The 13,687-nt window shown below is 47.8% G+C and overlaps 1 protein-coding gene across 3 annotated transcripts in view; it reads right to left on the reverse strand.

The window, feature by feature from the left end:
- Positions 1 to 13,687, reverse strand: part of LOC105287554 (slit homolog 2 protein) — a 74,270-nt gene that overhangs the window by 57,815 nt on the left and 2,768 nt on the right. The window lies entirely within an intron of this gene.

Here is a 13,687-nt window from a genome sequence, read left to right on the forward strand (position 1 = left end):
GACCAAACTTGCATGGTTTCGAGGGACACATAATTTGTTCTAAATAATTTTTTATTAGGACGCGTAGAGGTCATATGAAGCTCAACTTCGTTTTTTTAAATGGTATGATATGTTTTTTTATGTACCATCTAGTAGAGCGTTTGAAGATGCGCACATTGATCTACGGGTTAAAATCATTCAAGGTCACTGAAGGCTAAAATTTCTAAGTGTTAGAACTTTTTCATTTCTGAGTTTACGGTATTTTTAATAGCAGAGAACTCTAGGCAATATAAATAATAATGAATGATTATTATCAACTCAGAACTTCTCGAAAAAGAAAAAATTTCTAACGGCTAGAACTTTTCATTTCTGAATTTACGGTATTTTCAATAGCAGAGAACTCTAGGCAATATAAAAAATATAGATATAAACAACTCAGAACTTCTCGGAAAAGAAAAAATTTCTAACGGCTAGAACTTTTTCATTTCTGAATTTACGGTATTTTCAATAGCAGGGAACTCTAGGCAATATAAGAAATAATGATATGAACAACTCAGAACTTCTCGGAAAAGAAAAAATTTCTAACGGCTAGAACTGTTTCATTTCTGAATTTACGGTATTTTCAATAACAGAGAACTCTAGGCAATATAAGAAATAATGATATCATCAACTCAGAACTTCTCGGAAAAGAAAAAATTTCTAACGGCTAGAACTTTTTCATTTCTGAGTTTACAGTATTTTTAATAGCAGAGAACTCTAGGCAATATAAAGTAAATTATTTTCCCTTGCAGTTGGCCTTCAGTGACCTTGAATGATTTTGACCCGTAGATCAATGTGCGCATCTTCAAACGCTCTAGACTACTAGATGATACGTAAAAAAACATATCATACCATTTAAAAAAACGAAGTTGACCTTCATATGATCTCTACGCGTCCACCTAATAAAAAATTATTTAGAACAAATTATGTGTCCCTCGAAACCTTGCAAGTTTGGTCTGACACATTGTTTTCTATCACCAATAACAGCCGAGATATTCAGGTGGCCTGTTTTAGGTGCCTCACCCTATATATTCCAGCTTGTCACGATCGCAAACAGGATAGATAATTTTATCTACAGTCGCGACGAATGATTTATTTAAATATAGTTTATAATTTGCCGCATTTTGTTAAGATATTTAGTTTCTTGTGTAAAAATGCAGATAGAAACGAGATACGCATCGATCAAAATTTTGCCACGGGATGGATTTATCAAAAAATCTAGATTTGGATAAAAGCGCAGAAATTTGATAGATGATATTTGATAGATAATAAACAAAAAAAAAACGCTGTTCTCCAATTTCTGTTATACAATATTACGGAAGAATCAATTACAAAAAAAGTGTCAAAAAGTCATAAGAAAATCTCGTGAAATGGTGTCATCTTGCATAATCAGACTGCAAAAATTCAATTTTTTGTACGAACGGAAAAGTGTAAAATCTTTTGTTTTATTTCAGCGATGATAACACATATCTGATTGCACGTTGATCAGTCCTCGTCGACATTTCTCTCATGAATGACAATCCGAAACAAAGAAAGAAGGAATGTAATTTCACGTTATAACGTTTGCCACCCTCAAGATCCGTCTCTCCCACAGTCCGAACGAAGAGAATGCAACAGCGAGCAGAATTCAGCTCGCACCGGCGCGCAAGTCGAGTTTATGGCGGGATTTTAGGTGTGTTTTCATGGAATTAATACAGAGTTTAGCTTTGCGACCATAAACTACATCCAGACGGCAGTAAAGCGAGCGAAATGGCCGGGGACAGTGCTGTCTCGCCTCGGGCCATTAATGGGTCACGAGACGGGGCTAACTATAAATTGATAAGGGAACCTGACCCGTTCCATTAAGAGTAAAAGTTCGTCAGACGTCTGGCTTGGTCTTTTTTACGCGCGCGCGATGGTTCCGCCACTTCCGCGCGCCTTTTCAGTTTTATCGTACAGGACGAATCTCGGGGGATACGGAGGGAATTACGATCTTCAGTCCTTCTCTGAAACGCGCGAGAAATTCGCGGAAGTGCGCGATCTTAACGACGCACTCGTGTGAACCGCTCGCTGTGTGTCGCGAGAAACTCGCGCGTGTCTTCACGCGATCGTTTGCATATCGGATTCTTTCATCTCGATGAATGCACCCTCTGTCACTGCGTGTAAACGTCCCGCTATTGTCCCCAATGCGGAGACGATGAGAGAAACGTTGTTAAGAAGCAATCATCTTCATCCTCGAAATCTCAAGTGAAGCCATAGGCGATCTCCATTTCGATTACATAAATAGCTTCCTGAGGGAGAGAGTTTTATAGCATGTGTAATAGTAATGTTACCTTTAAGCTTGTCTGTAATCATTCGTAATCCTATGTTTTATATAGAAATCATTCGGGTTAAAAATGATTAAAAATCAAATGGTTTCTGTCGTAGCACAAAAATGCAGCAATTCCACGGCGAGAACTATGGTAGTTTCGAGCGCAAAGAGTCTCTTTCTCTTTCTCTCTTTCAATCCGAGTTTATTTCAATTATTTGTCTCTCATACCACGCTCGATAAATCGCTTTGATTCCACAGGAATTTCCTCGATTGCGGCACAGCAGAGTAGCGCGTCGTTTGCGTCCATCGATTCGCAACAAGTGTAGATTTATTTGCGTACATTGAGATCTGTCGTGCATGTACGACCGATCGCATAAATTACCCGCGCCTCGTGCGAAATAAGCATCTCTCTACCCCCACCGGATTCGAATCTGGCGGATTCCGCGGCTCGAGCGGCGGTCTCGTTAATACCACACCGGAAGATGATAAACGAGGCCAACTTATCAGCAGTCCGGGAGCGCGACCAAAAAGTTTCGGGGTCTAAAGTAGCGACGGCGCCGCCGCGGATGCGGAAAAGAGAGCAAGTAAAGAGAGAAAGAGAGGAATGAAGAGAGAGAAAGAGATCCCGATAAAAGGGGGCAGAAGCAGCCTGACGCCGCAAGAGGGTGACGAGGAAGGATAAGGAAGAAAAAGGGAGCAAAGGAAGGAGAAACGAGAGAGGAAACGAGAAAACGAGAGGGAGAGAACGCAAGAGAAAGAAAAAGAGAGAGAGAGAGATCTTTTGCGCTTGGACGACGGAGGGTAGGAAAGAGAGAGGGCCACGTAAGTCGGTTTTCGACATTGACTAAACGAGACACGGAGACATGGCGTCCGCAGGAAGGATGGTAAGTGCGCCGACCATCAGCCCCCCTCGTGCCCCCGCGCACCGCCGCTCCCATCTCCCGCGCCCGACCCTACGTCGTGCCGCGTCAACCTCCCCGTTCGGCTTCCCCTTTGACCTCCCCACCGGTTTGCCAGGACCTATAGGCACGTAACACCCTCCGCTCCGGGCTCCTGCCCACGGGCGAAAGGGCATTGCCTCGCCTAGGCGCAAAGGAGCCCTTCTTCGTGTGTGATGCACGGCCCCCTTGTCGGACGGAGCGACTGAACGCGTAACGCTCGGGCCGGCACTTCGCCTTCGGCCCCTTCGGCTTCGTACGTCTCCCCCGCCGTCGCACTCTTCGTCTCTCTCTCTTTCTCTCCCCTTGAAACCCCATTGGCAACCGTTCTGCCATGGTATCTCCGCGGCAAAATGGCTACCCGACCTTCCGCTATCCGACTTCAACCCAGTTCGTAACTGGGTGATTATACGTCGACGACATCAGACCGGGCCATTCGTCATACTGTGGTCGCGGTATCGTCCGAAAAATGATAACAAGTCTTCTCCCTTTTAGCCTGTACCTGCATCTACTTCGCACCGTATCCCTTTCGACACTTTATATCTTGGCAAAGAGCAAGTCGGAGCTTTCTGCTTTCCTAATGAATCTAATTACCATCAGCTCTTTTCTCGCGACGTCTACCCTCATCAAGAGCTTGTCGCAGTTAAATCCTATCGCGTGATTTCTGCATTTTTAGCGCATTTTAGCGTACAAGAGCCGTACGTGCATTAGGGAAGACGTAGTGACATCGGAATCGCTGTTACTTCGCGAAAGATTCATCTCGAGAGAAAAATCTAGCGCAAGCTCGTGGACCACATCTGTGACTTGCAAACACCATCTCGACCGGCGCTATCGATCATCCGTCCGCGTTTCACGCGGGGATATAACAATGTACGTCCTTGAACCCGTTCCAAGAGTGCTGCGAAAACCGATCAACCCAGATTCCGGTCCAGCTCGCGTTCGTTTAACGGGAATGCTCGCGAGATGCTCGCGAAGTCTCTCGTGCGAGATAGCACGTCCTCCTAAAGTACGTCGCTGCCGCGGGATGAGTCCTGACGCACGACCTCGATTTCCCCAACCGCGCCTCGTCGACGTCGCCATCATCGTCGTTACCGTCGTCAACGGCTTTTCGAGAATGGTTGCGCTGGCGCTACGTGCCATGAAAAAGGGATTTCCGCGTGAGAATTTCGGATTTCTGGGCGCGACGAGCGAGTGTCAGCAGAGAGCAGTCGCGCCGCTCTCCCGCGCGTCCCTCACATTTCACACGATTCACCTCCTCTCCTTCCCTCTCTCTCTCTATCTCTCTTTCCCTTTGCTGACGATGTTAGCCCCACGGTAGGAGTGGATGAATCGGGGACGCGACGTGGACCTGGCGTTTGCCGAGAGTCGATATTCCCTCGGATGGCACGGATGGCCGAAAAATCGAGACGCGAGACGAGATCTCTTCGGGGGACGGGCATGCTTTTTTCGCCAATCTGTCTCTCTTTCTTTCGCACATTTTTCGCACGTATAGGCGCACATGCACACGCATACGAGAATAATTCCCGCCTAACGTCATTACGCGACGAGGAAGAGACGGAGGATCGAGAATCGAGAGGAGATTGCGCTCGCGAGAAGAATTGCGAGGAAACCCTCTACTAGAAAGAAAGAGAAGAGAGAAGGGAGAAACGCCGCGTTTACGGGAGGTGATTTTCGCAGGACGGGAAAAAAAGGATTCACGTAAACTCGGCGAACCGCGCGGTCCGTGCGAGTGTCAGCAGACGTTTGCGCTCCGGTATGTATGCTTCCGCTCGGCGTCTACGACCCACCTCCGTCCGCGGGACGCGGTCCGGGACGACGAGATGGAAGACGACCGCGACACATACACCGGAGGATGGAATGGGACACGACGCTGCAGGACGAGGAAGTTTTTTCGGCGGTGACGCGCGAGCGCGCGGATAAATTCAGTCGGCGTAGCGCGGAACTCCCACGATCATTTCGGGTTCTTGACGCGTTCGTACGCGCGTCAGCAACACGCCTCCCACGGTGGCATCTTGCTTTGCACTTTTCCTTGCGTCAGGCGCGCCGAGTAACGAACCAAAATAGGGTGAACGTGGCTCTCTTGTATATTGCAATGGAAGCAAGGGGTGACTGGGTGATAGCTCTTGAGTTGGCAAGTTGGAAATGTACAAAGCTGATATAAAGAGCATTAATCATAATTATCGCGCGAGAAATGGTAATACCGTAAAGAGGGGAATATTATTATACAAAATATTTTTTGAAATAATTATAACTCGTCATATTATACTTATATATCTTAATTATCCTGAAACTTTAGAAAAACGGAACGTGAGAAAAGTATGTACATTATAGCGCTTTGTAGCTTTATCGCCTGACCGAACGAATGTCGTGATGAGTAAATAAATTAATTTCTAAACAGTTCAATTTTTAATTTGACGAAACAAGAAAGAGTAAAGATGAACCAGAAGTCAATACGTCCGAACGAACGAAACTCTTCACCATCGTATCAACGCACGACGATAGATCCGCATAATCGATCGGGGGTGGGAGGATGCAATTCCTTAGTGTCCTCTTTCGCGCGTTTCCGTGGCGTCGGCACAATGTCGTGACGAGCCGGCATCAGCGAGGGGCAGCGGGTGGTCGAGCAGGGGTGGGCGGCTACGCGCGGTCCAAAATGCAGCTCCTTCTCACACAGGCCGAGGACGAGGACGAGGACGAGGACGAGGTCGACGACGACGGCGACGGCGGCAACGACGACGACGAGGACGAGGACGAGGACGAGGATGAAGAGGGGTGTTCTAGGGACTAGCGCGAGGGCGGATCAATACAATCGCTAATCCGGTGCATTGTGAGGCGAGGCGTGGCGTAGCAAAGAGGCGAGGTGAGGCGGTAGTAGTGGTCTTGCTTGCCTTCTCATCCCCCTTCGCGTCTCAGCCACCGGTTTCAACCCTCGCCCTTTCGCCCGCTCTTTGCCCCTCGTCCCGTGCACCCACTCGCCATCCAGCCTCCCCCGACCACCGCTGCGTTTTCTCCTCGCACTCGCCTCCCCGCACTCACGACGGTTTCCCGTCGTACCCTCCGCCGCCCCCGCTCCCCTTCACCGCACCGCTCCCTTGCCGCTCTCTGCGTTTCAACCTCTCGACGAGCCTGCCTCTGCCTTCCTTCGTGGCCGTTCGGCCCACCCGCGCCCCTACATCGTCGTCGTCCGCTGCCTTCCACCGGCAGCCGGCACCGTCTTGCCGCACTTCCGCCTTCCAACCCTTAACCTAGCCCCTCGGCGTACCAACAAACCCCCTCAGCGGTGGCGGCAACGGTGCACGTTCGCTCGTTGTCGAACGAAAACGCGAGCTACGAACGCCGGATCCTGGACGTGAAGTCTCTCTCTCTCTCTTGCTCTCTTTTTGTTTTTCTCATCCCTTTTTCTTTTTTTCTCTATTTCTCAACTTGCGGAACCTCGATGCGTTTCTCGCGGCGCGCGGAAGGCCTCTCGCGAAAAGGGAAGGAAGAAAAACGACGCGACCGATTTTTCAGTTGCCGCACACGCGTTGCTAAACTTTGTCGCAGGAAACTCCGTCCCTGTATACCATACCTACATACGTGAGTAGGTGGCGAATGAATTATGCTCGACACTGAATTAATGGCGAATGCCCGAAAAGCGCCATCAAGTGTAAGAACCAATTTCTCCCGTCTCGGACCCGCGACGCGACGTTATCATTTTTTATTATCCACCGCGGTATTCTTGGAACGTCCGGGGGCGGGCGACACCACTTAAGAAATTCAACGGACGGGATGTAACCGAGCACGGGCGGAATGAACACTAGGGATGACGGAGAAGGGTAAAAGAGAGGGAAGGCGCGAATCTGATAAAAGACTGATAATTTCCATCTGATCTGGTGTCTCTTTTGGCGCCGTGAGGAATGCGTGCTAACGGAATTTAGGCACCAAAGGCACGGCGAAGAATTAAATAGCGGCTGTAAGTATCGAGCTGCGTTACGGAGACCAGAGCGCGGGGTGCGCTTGTAAAAAGTTAAACAAGATTAAGGTGGAGAGCGGTGCAAGGCGCTAGGAGTGGATAGCCGGCTTGTAATGCCTGGCCTGCGCGCAACTTAAAAGATAAATGCCTCACGCTGCTCACGGATACGCGCTCATGAAAAATATGCTGAAGTTCTTCCCCGGTTCGTGTCGGCGAACGCGAGACGACGCGGTGTCGCTCGTGTAAATTATACTGCACTTTGCGGGATGATAATTACGGTAGAACGAAGAGAGTCCATAAACGGCTGTTCATCAGAATCGATACATGAATCAATCGCAATGATGCGATGGTGTAATTCGGTCAATTATCGCTCGTAAAAATTATGCGCGTTGCGAGGATTAATCCTCGAAGCGGTTGTTTAACGGAGACTCTTTATTACAAAATTTCCAATAATAATACAGAGAGGGAGACGGAAAAATTAATCATATCGCCGCTCCCCTCGCGAATTTGCGCGCGTATTTTATCAGCGTCACACTGCATAACTCCCGCGATAAACAGTTCTCGTCAATGGCGTCGGGAGCGGCGCGCGTGGTTGCGTAAACGAATTTATTTATCGCCGCGATCGCGGTTTGCAACTTCTGAATGGAAATGTCCACCGTGCGCGCGGGGTGAAACGTGCGCGGCAGTCGCGAAGTGCCGCTACCACCGCCGCTACTTCTGCTGATGATTGCGCGCGCGCCGAGCCAACTTTCGAGAGCTACAAAAGCATAATTGCTTTGCAGCCCGTTATACAAATCCGCGAGTTGCCGAGGAATTTAATAGCGGCGATGCCCTCTCGAGGTTCGCTTCCTGGTGCGCGCGCGGAATCGGAGTTTGCTCCGCGAGGTATCCTTTTGACACTGTGTCTAAGTCTATTATGGCTGTGCAGATCAATTTACCGAACAAGAGGTCGACTGAAGGAAAGAAAACGTCTTGTATTTAATATAATTTTATATCTTGCAATATGCTGAAACTTCCGATTTAAAGAAAAAATCAAATTTGATCATTTTTTAGAAAATCGAGATATCTCTCTGAAAAATATATTTCAAAAATTGAAATAATAATATTAGATTAGTTTAGCAGATAAGAGTTTCTATTGAAATGTAATATAGAATAAAATCCTCTGGTTTCGTTTCCTTTTTATAAACCTAAATAAACCTATAAATTTACTGTTCAAGACTTTTTATTTTCACAATCGCAATGCTCTTTTTTTTAAAGCCAACACATCTTGATGCATTATTAAGAGTTGCATGGCGAAGATATTGCTGCAGTAGCAGAAATTGTCGAAATCCGTCGAATTTCCGACGTCACTCGGACATCGATCGGGTCCAGAAACATATCCCAAAAAGAGCATCGCGAGATTAGGTACGCGGTATTCCTCGGGAAGGGGCTTCCACCCCCTGGCAATTCCAGCAAAGTGCCGGAGCAGGGTGATCCCGCATCCTTCGCGGAACCGCCCACTCTTAAGCGGGATGGATCCAAACAAACTCGCTCGCGAGCAGCCGAAACTGTGTTACTGGAGTATAAACTCTGTCTGTGGCAGCACCAACAGCAGCAATTTACTACGCGCGTCCCCGTGCACGCGTGAAGTTTCACTCGCGCGAGTACGTTCGCACGTTCAAGCGCAGCAACGCGAGCCGCGCCGGATGCGGCGCGGGATTCGCTTTCTGTTGGCATGAGGAACGGAAGAAAGTGCTATAAATTCGCCGCATAATATCGTTGGACGCGTCAAAATCCCTCACAACCCCGCAACGCTTCGCGAAACTTTTCCGTACCATTCCGTCGTCGACTTATTTCATGATATACGACATGACGCCGATTTCAATGCCAGTGCAGGGAATGCAGGACATACTCGATAGAGAGTAGGTCGCACGTTTATTATTAATTCTCTAAAGGTGAATTTTTTTAACGCAAGAAAAAGATTTTTAATCTTTCATGAATTATTCCCAAGTAAATCATATGAGTAAAAATGGTCAATTTTTAAAGAGTCTTCGTGAATCTGTAAAATCATTATCTTGGAAAACTGGATTGAGACTATCGTTAATTACGCACGTGGATTTACAAGGTAGAAAATTACAAAAATTAATTAATGTGTTTACATAGATTGCCATATTATTGTCGCCAAAAGATATATAGAATTACATGAACGCGGGCGTCTCGAATTGCTTGTTTCCAGTACGCTCAACTTCCGATTGATTCATTGATCATGGATTTGCATTTTTCATTCTTCCACTTGACGCGACGAATATTAGGGATAAATGGGAAACGATGGAGCTTGATAGGATAGCTTCCTTGCTGCATGATGCGTCGATGTCGCGTGTACAATGAAGGGGAAGGGATGATAATTACGCGACGCTTTCGCCCGCCGGATTTCCATCCTACGAACGATCGTCTGAGGACGTATCCAGATGGACGGGCGCGTGTGTATATATACGTAGAGCCAGACCGGCCAATTATCAAGTGATTGCTCGCAGATTATAGGAAATGCAGTTCCGCGAATGGAAGGTACGCGCGACGTCATATCTCTGCGCGTCGACCACCCTCGACACTCCCTCCGATATTCCGCGCGATTCTCCTCTTCCTCTTGTCGTATCCTTCGCGAATTGGTTATCGGTATTTGCCGTTCGGCGATCGAGGCGTCCAGCTGCCGCCGCTAGTGCTTGTTTGCCATTTCCAGAGATTACCTTCCCCAGAAACGTACGGTCGCGCACAGTCCGTAACTGAGAGCTATAATTGATACAAGCTAATCCACCGTGTAACACGATTTCACATTGTAAAGCAATATTGTAAAGCAACAAGATTTCAGATTTTGTCAAAAGATACTTCTCGATGACGGACTGTGCGAAGTACAACTATATCTTAGAGGTAGAAATATAAATTCTAAAATGTTTAAGGTTTGAAGTTCTCTTTAATGTTGCTAATACGTTTCTATCAATCATGAATTATTTAGATCAATTAAATCTCGTGTTACGGGGACTCGTCTTAACTAACTGTTGCTCTTAACTAAATTGAGAACGATATACGCGCGGGCTCTCATTATCGGCGCGCCGATTGCTAAACGCTCTTGGACGCGACTTGGACTCTCGCGTGCGCGCGGACGAAAGCCGCGTCGTCCACATTCGTTATAGATTATTGCTTATCCGCCGCCAATCTGCAAATGGTCGTGCCGGCGGCGGGAAAACAACGAAGGGAAAACCTAAATTCCCCGCAATAAATGGCGGGGGAGTGAGGCTCGGCCGAAACGGGATGGATGCTTGCGGATGTACAGGAAATTCGCCTGGAGACCTCGTATTGGCTATCAGGAAGGCCCGGTCGCTCGCTCGGCCGTGCGTCGTGTCCAGTCTGCCTGCGCGAAGTTGCGCCAAGTTCCGCAATCGGTCCACCCTCTCGTACCATCCTCCTCTACCTCCTCCTCCTCCGCCTCCTCCTCGTTCTCATCCTCATCCACCCGTTCTGCCCAACCGATCGTTCTTTTTCTCCCGATATTTCGCCCTCCCCTCTCGCTCCGTACCTCTACCCTTCGCTCAGCCTACATTCGGGTTTTCCTCTTTCTGCGCGCGACCGCGGTGCAGCCCCTCGTTGCAGCCCCCTTCATCGCTCGCCACTCAGACTTCAATTAATTTCGCTGGTTCTGGGCCGACCGTTTTCCAATTTCGAGTTTCTACGTTGAACGCGAGCGCTCTCGACAGAGACAGCGAACGTGGGAGGGTACGAAACCGGGAAGCGAAACGCGGCGGTCCAGGGACCGGAGACCGACCGACGAGAGATGATGCGAGCGTCCCGGCGCGGCTGCGTGTCCGCGGAGCGATAGCGAGCGTGCGACGCACGCGAAAAATTAATTGCATATGCACATCATCGCCCCGAGGATGCTTCGGGACATCATCGTGAGCTCCGCTCGCTCTTGGGCGAGAACGCGCGGAGGCGGTTCTCGTCGAGATTACTATCAGCAACGGGAGAGAATCGCGGACAGCGGACCGGAAACCGTGCGGGGCTCCGCGCTCAACATTTACATCCGCGTAACGCGAATCGCCGTCTGCGCCTCGAGTCACGTTCGGGATATTCATGTATGCTGCATATGGAATTCAACGTCGTCGCGAAGAACTGCCCCTCGCGTAATCCGCTCGGTCGTGCGGTCCCGACCGCGTGACGTAATAGCGATCAGTTTCCAAATCCGGATCGCGAATCGGCGTGCAAAATTTACGCGCGTTTACTTGTCCCTCTGCGAAGCGGAGAGTGCGACCGTAATGCTGTTACACTGATGCACGCGTACATTCATCGGTATGCTCACATACACACGCACGCACGCACGCACGTCTCGGTCGGAAGGGAGATCGCTGCCACGCCGATTGATTTACAACGGTCGAAGGTGTGGCAGAATCCTGACACCGATATCATGCCGATGGCCGCGACCGGCGTGGACAATTATCGCGCCGTGGACAAAGGCTATGGGGGTGTGCACGCCTATCCCATACATACGCGTGGCCTACGGCTCTTTACGCAGCTGACGCGCCTCGTATCGAGGAAACGCGTGGGCTTCCCTACGTGATGCAGCGTGCGTGGGCTCCGGCACCCGCATCAGTGAATGCACGGCACACGCAACTCGAGCAACGATCAAGGGAGTCCCATCGCGAACGCTCTTCTGCGTACTCTCCATAGGAGGTGGAGGAACGGTTTGTCCTGCGAATCGCCAACGGCGAGACGATAAATACTCCTCGCGGACGAACTACGCGCGAAGGTCCGTCGGGTTCGATAAATCTTGTAATTTTTGAGACCTCCAGATTCATCAGTTCGCCAGTCACGAACTAATCCCATTCCTGTCCCGTGACAATTTTATAACGTACGTCGAAATAATACACATGGAACGATTGGAAGAGTGATCATGCTCTTGAAAGGGATATGTGCCTGATGTCCAGCGTTTTGAGAATTGTGCCTTCGAGCTAGCAATTTAAATCTTTCTATATTCGATACTTGCAGTACTGACACGATGTTGAATTTTTGTATATTATATGTATATTTGTACTTGTATATTAGACTGCGAGATCTATCTGCGAAGTCTCTTAATTTAACAATATAACTCCCAATATCGTTAAGATGTATCAACGGACAGGCAAGTGTCAAACATTCAAGAAAGGTCCTGCGTGAGAGCATTAGTCTGCACAGAGACGCGCCGGCGAGATCGCCGTGTCGTTCATACGGGAGAATTGAAGCTGAAACTCTGGAATAACGTTAGGAAAATATGAGCGTACCTCCCGGAGAAGAGGAGAGAAGGGTTGCATTTCCCTACTAGCGCGGAACGGGACATTCCTACCCACACCAGCAACCGACGTCCGATGCTCCGAGATGGTCCCGCGGACCGTATTGTTGGTCCGATATCGCGACAACATCTCGGCAACGCCGGTCGCGAAGGGCCTGAATAAATTTACGTAACGAACGCGGCACACACGGGGGAGGGGACATTCCGGGGTTCCGCGGGGTGTGTGTGGATGCGTGTGTATGTGTGCAACGCGGCTTGCAGATATGCGTATGCCAAAGCACGTGTCTCACTTCACGAAATAATGCTAATAACATGCGGCTACGTTAAGTTAGTTGATTTATCGTTCTCGCGATGTCGAGGTAGATGTGTCGCGGACATGATGGCAGAAAACCCAAGCGATCGGAATCTAGAAGCTAGAATTATATATTGGAGCAGAAGACGTTCTCTTGTGTATTTCGAGAGGAGTATCAGACACTTGTATTTATGAGATTTTTAATAAGCATTGATTTTATGATGTCCAGTATAATATAAAAATAGATAAATTAATAAAATAGTTCTTAAAAAGAGCAATGTGACACTGGGATTCCCCAATTTTTCTAGATATTAATTTTTTGACAATTAAATTTGACTGTAAAACATTAATTCACAATAATACCAGTTAAAAATAATATCTATAATTTGTATTCTTTAGTAATTTATTCTTCAGCAATTAGAGACGCTTAATAAGATAACAAACATACTAATAAACTAAATATTCTAAATAATCTTATATTAATAAATTAAAAAGCAGAAAAATAATTCTGCAGGTGACCATTAATTTGATTGTAGCGCACATTAATAGTAAGTTTATATAAAAGGTACTCCATATAAGCATAAGAATTTCATTTATCCACTTACTCATTTAAACCTCAGAAGTCTGCATTTTTAAAAGTTTATATCTCGGCTCGTGTTAGAAGTGGATATAATATGTAATAAATATTGCAAGCTCTGCCGGCACCCCTTAACGGACAGCAGGCGTCAACTAGCGACGACATTGTTTAATATAAGCCGCTAAACGGTACGCGTTTTGCCATCTGCAGGCCAGCAGCAGCACTTATCACGTTTCTTAGGTTTCGAAAGAAAAGGCAGTCGATAATGTAAAATTACCGATCTATTTCATTACTTGATTCTCAATCTAAATGTTAATCAACAAACGT

The sequence above is a fragment of the Ooceraea biroi genome, chromosome 5, assembly GCF_003672135.1.
Source record: "Ooceraea biroi isolate clonal line C1 chromosome 5, Obir_v5.4, whole genome shotgun sequence".
NCBI classification, from domain to species: Eukaryota; Metazoa; Arthropoda; class Insecta; order Hymenoptera; family Formicidae; genus Ooceraea; species Ooceraea biroi.